We start from the raw sequence: 5,603 nt of genomic DNA on the forward strand, positions 1-5,603 counted from the left end.
TTAATACAAATTCAACATTTTAATATAAATCAATTAGTTATATAACTATCATTTTTGTATATCAATCAATATGAACATGAATATTCCAATTATTTCCATGCAATCCAATTTCTTACAAATCAATTAATTATATTTACCAATAATAAACCAAATAATTTCCCCCATATATTCCTCCAAACCACTTAACTATTTCTGCTTTCAACACAATATACAATTAATAGTATCTCAATTATTACAATTCCCTAGTTAAATAGAGCTTTTTTTTCTTTTTTGTTTTAAAATCTTGAACCTCCTCTTTTGCCCTAAATTTCCCATTGTTTGCAGTTTTGCACCTACCTTTTTTAGTGAGGAAAAAGAAAAAGAAATCTCTCTCTGCCTCATTTTGTCACGTTGCAGCAAAGACCCTGCTTTACTTTCAGTTTCGTTTTTTAAGCATAGCTAGGGGGGAAAAATCTGCTCCTCTCTTTGCTGCTAGCAACAGAGCCCTCCGCAAAACAGCTGAGAGCAAATCAGCTGAGAGTCTGGAGGCTGATCAAATCAACTTATGGTAATTAACCTATGCTGAAGCTGAAAGGGGCTGTTTTTTTCTATTTTTGCAGGCACCGGTCTTCTCATTTGTTTTCTTTTAACACTGATCAGCTGTAGGGCGGCCCTTTGAAGCCCCGCGGCAAGAATTTAAACGGTTTGTTTCCCTCTAGCCATCAGCTGGAACTCAGGAGGCAGCAATAGATTGGGAGTGGGCGGGGTAAGCGAACGCGACCGGTGATCCAACAGAGGCAGAGGGTGAGGGTGAGTGAAGACGTTGTGGGGTGGCGAGAGAGGGCTTTGGTGACCCCTGTGAAATGGCCATTCGACCCCCAAAGGGATCGTGACCCCCAGGTTGAGAACCGCTGCATTAGAGGAAGAGCATTGAAGGCACTCTTACTTTCTTGTGTCTACTAGCTGGGGTCTGTGATGGCACTGTTGGAATAAATGTAAAAGCAAATAAGCATTTGGTTTGTCTCAGGATTTTGAAAGGATGGAAAAAAGGAGAGGGGCATTGTAACACAAGGTCTTCTCTAAATTAGTGTTATTTCTTTTGCCTCCAATCATTTCTACTAGCCAATCTGTTCAGCAGATCTCTAAGTTTTGCACCTTTACTGCTAGAATTTTGTAAGCAAGTGAGGGTTATATTATTGAATTGGGCACTTGGTAGATGATTTTTATAGTTTATGTTTGCTTATTGTAGATTGGCTTCTATGTTATTGTTATTAATATATATTACAGAAATTTTGACTTGAAATGACTGAATTTTGTATCTTACTAAATGATTAAATATCATTCATAGACTGAACTATGCTAATACAAACAGAGTTTAACTTCACCAATAGAGCAATTAGGATCACAGCTAATTAAGAGCTAGATTGTATTAGAACATACTTACTTTTTTGTGAGATAACAACATAGCTTGAATCTGAAAAATATTGGGCAGGAATGGAGTGAGGTAACCTTCTATAGAAAGCCCACAAATATTGTCTTGAGTTCCAGAATGGAAGCAAACTATAAAGGTATTAAGTAGCTACGTATTCTAATCACCAGGTCTGAGCTGTTATCTATTAAAAGCAACTTGAGTTAGTAACAATTCATAAATCTTAGTTCCACAGTAGACCAAACTGCTACAGTCCATGTAAAAAACGGAGAATATGAAATACACAATACTACTTACCGGTAGCAAGAAGGAATTTTAAGATTCTAGTGTCATTTCTTTTGAAAATGTTTATGATTTTGTTTTAGTGAAGGAACAATGATCCTGTTTGTTATTTATTTAAAAGAAATATGTTATTTGTGTAAAACTTTTAATATCACAGAGTACATTTATTCATAACTATTTGATTTGTTTGTTTGGCTTCTGTGCCAAGGGATTACTACTTTGACATAATGAAAGGGTTTAATAGTTCCAATGACCCTGAAAACAATACTACCAGGTGAAGGAGCTCCTGCCAAGGATACCTTTCTTGTTTGATTAAAAGGAAAGGGGTGAAACTAATAGTACTCCATTACAGGGTGAGTATTGGCAGGGCTCTACAGTGTTGAAAGAAGCCAATTTACCCAGAAGAAAGTATTCAACTTCAAATGTGGATTAAGGGAAAACACTTTTGTACTATTGGGAAGAAAACTGTATTGTATGACTTAGCTGTGAAACACGTTTGGTGCTAGATAATCAAAATTCCTCTACCCCAGCAGTCTCTAACCTTTCTCGCTCTGGGGACCAGTGGCAGCAGCAGTGGGCGGTGGCAGCGTGGGGTGGGTGGGATGCACATATGGAGCTTTGTGTGCTTGTCCACTGCTTGCATGGCCTGGTTTCCAGAAGGCCACGGATCAGTAGCATTCCACATATCAAGGTTTGGGGACCCCTGCTCTACCCCAGTCTGATTGAAAGGTGATCCTTTAAGTACTGGGGAACAGTGATGAACTTTCAAAAGTAGATTTGAAGGTGATATTACCATTGTTTAGGAAACCAAAACTGTACCATTCTAACCTGTTACTACCTTATTCCTTATCACTTTTTATTATTTTACTGTTTAGATTTATACACATCTGATATTTAATTTTGTGTTTCATTAACTTATTTTACTTGTTCTGTATGCATTTTTATATTATTTAAAAATTTAATCTGACTATAAATAAAATATGCAGCATACACATGGTTCATGGGCATAATATCTAGAAATATCTAATCAGTGGTTGCATTGGACAGAGATCTGGACTGTGTACACTTTATTATTGCCTGTCTGGGATTTGGGTCTTTTCCTCATCCTGATTAACATCTACATGAAACTACTAGGAGAGGCTCTATCCTGATTTGCAGTGAGATATCATACATTTGTGGAACATACCCAGTTTTATATCACCATTCCAGACTGAATGGGGGGATGCGTGATGTCTTGAAGCTATTAGGATCTGGATGGAGAGGTCAGACTGTAATAGGAAAAAGGAATAACCTTGAGGAATAAGAGAAAGAGCTGCAATCAAGACAAAAGAAATCTGTATCTAGGACAGAAATGTAATTTGAGAAAGCATTTCAGACTGGACTCTCCCTAGCTCTCATAAAGATAAAGGGAGGGAAGAGGAAAGTGTATTCAGACTTGCAAGTTGGTTAATGTAGCCTTATAATAAAAATAGTATTACCATTCATAACTTTGGTTTTCTAGTCTGGTCTACTTTGAAATCCAGACATCAATCTTGCAAGTTTCAATAAACTCATAATGTAGTGCTGCATTGGCCATGCCCATTTTGCTTACACGCAGCCCAAAGTCCGTGAGTAGTTTAGTTAGTTTAATTAATTAGTGGCACAAATTTTTACTCAGTGCTTTAGCTACAATGCAATTATTTCACTGTTTAGCTCTTTGGATCAGGTCTACCAGGTAATGTGATGAGAGACAAAGACAGAGAGAGACAGAGACAGAGAGAGGGAGAGAGAGAGAGAGAAAGAAAGAAAGAGAAAGAAAGAAGAGAGAATCAAGAACAAGTGATATAGAGCACAGAATTGGGGAAATAACTTTCTCTTCTATCATCCTGCATTTGTGACCTCTCAACTGGGCTAAGTATGGATGTGGATTTAGGTTTGTTTGTTTGTTAGTTAGTTAAAAGGACCTGGGTTCAGAAATAGCCTAACAAGAGGTAAGCGACATAGAAAAGGTTTTAAGAAACATTGCCCTGACCAAGGCTCTTTTTGCCTGTGACCTATGTAATTTCTGAACAGGCACTCTAACACTCTTTTCAGGAACACTGAATCCATGTCCAAAAATAGCATAGCTGATAGTAATGCAGGCAAAGAAGAGGAAAATGGAGGTGAAGTGGGCAGAAGGGAGACAGAGCAAAGAGGAGAACAAGAGACAAAGCGATGGGAGCATGAAACAGAGCAAGAGATTCAGCAAGAGATACAGGAAATCCTCAACATACGATCACAATTGAGGCCAAAATTTCTGTTGTTAAATGAGTTTTGACATTCAAATGACATTTGTTAAATGAGTTTTGCCTCATTTTATGACCTGTCTTGCCTCAATGTTTAAGTGAATCATCACAGTTGATAAGTTAGTCACTTGATTGTTAAGTGAATCTGGCTTCCCCATTGACTTTGCTTGTCAGAAGATCGCAAAAGGAGATCAAGTGACCTTGGAACACAGCAACGGTCATAAATATGAACCAGTTGCCAAGCATCTGAATTCTGATCACATGACTTTTGGAATGCTCAATAGTCGTAAGGGTGAAAAATGGGCATAAATCACTTTTTTTCAGTGCCGTTGTAACTCTGAATGGTCACTAAACAAACCATTATAAGTTGAGGGCTACCTGTCCAGCACAAGACAGCAAGGGAATGTGTGACAGCCAGAATAACTTCAAACAGAAATAGGTCAAGAAATCTTTAAACTGCCTCCACAGTGGGCTGGGAATGACATGAACATAGTAAGGACATGTCATAAAAATACCAGCTCCAAACAAAACCACCCACCAGTTATCTATTCTACACCTAAATTTAGGAAGAGTTCATATGCTGGGTATGTTATGAAGAGTGATGATCCCTTGCATTCAGATGGGCTACTTCATTTTTTAAAACGTATAGTAAGGAAAAATGGAAAAGGAACTGTTCCACTCACTAAAAATGCCTGACAATATTAAAACATGTAGTTATAGTGGAAAAGTAGTTAGATTTATGATGTCATCATTCTCTGATTACTTTGGGACATGGAGGATGCAATACTTTGTCTAGAGAAGAAAGCAAATTTTCCTTCTCATTAAGGCAAGGCCTTTCCTAACGCTACTGCAGCTGTTTTGTTGAGTCAGTCATCGTGGCTTCTTGCCCAAAATCTGAGCTAGGCAATATAGTCTGTGACATGCATTTATTATTTCTTTTTGCAATATAAGGGCAGAAATGTAGCTTTGCTCTGTAGGGCTAGTATAATGCAGTACTGGTATGGGTTGGTAAGACTATACTATTTCAATAATTGAAAAAGTCTGTACAGAACTTTGCACAGTGTAAGTGCCACTGATGAAAATGAAGATACCCGAAACTGGATACCACCATTTCAGTTTAATCCAATGAAAATATTTTTAGGATTGCAGCACTTCTAATCTAAGCAGCAGCCATTATTCTGAAACACTTGTTGCAAGTTACTTCATCCTTTCACATGGGCAGCTATGCTGCCAGGCCATAATTGTAATATAAACTATTTGCAGGTTCCAATCTGGGTCGGTCACCAAGACCAGAGGTTTAGCCTTCCGAGCTATTTTGAACTATTTTTAAAAAGCCAGTAGTAATGAAGCAGACTCCCTTGATTTTCCAGGCCCCTACCTCTCTTAAGAAACGTAATATGGAGATCCTCAATCACCCAGGTCACGGCTGTCCCAAAGGTGCTTTTCCAAAAGGCAATTGAACTTTCTCGGTTGCTTTCTTGTTTCACTTCTCATCCAAGAAATTTCTTCATTTCTGAAGAACTGAAGAAGCTTCTTGGAAGAGAAGCGAAACGTTTAAAAAAAAAAAAAAACCAAGAAAGTCCAGTTGCCTCTTCCAACAAATGTGCTCTCAGGGTAGAGAAACCCACCTTGAATTTCAGAAACAGCTC

The sequence above is a fragment of the Pantherophis guttatus genome, chromosome 6 (genome assembly GCF_059756535.1).
Source record: "Pantherophis guttatus breed Tessera chromosome 6, ASM5975653v1, whole genome shotgun sequence".
In the NCBI taxonomy this organism is placed as follows: Eukaryota; Metazoa; Chordata; class Lepidosauria; order Squamata; family Colubridae; genus Pantherophis; species Pantherophis guttatus.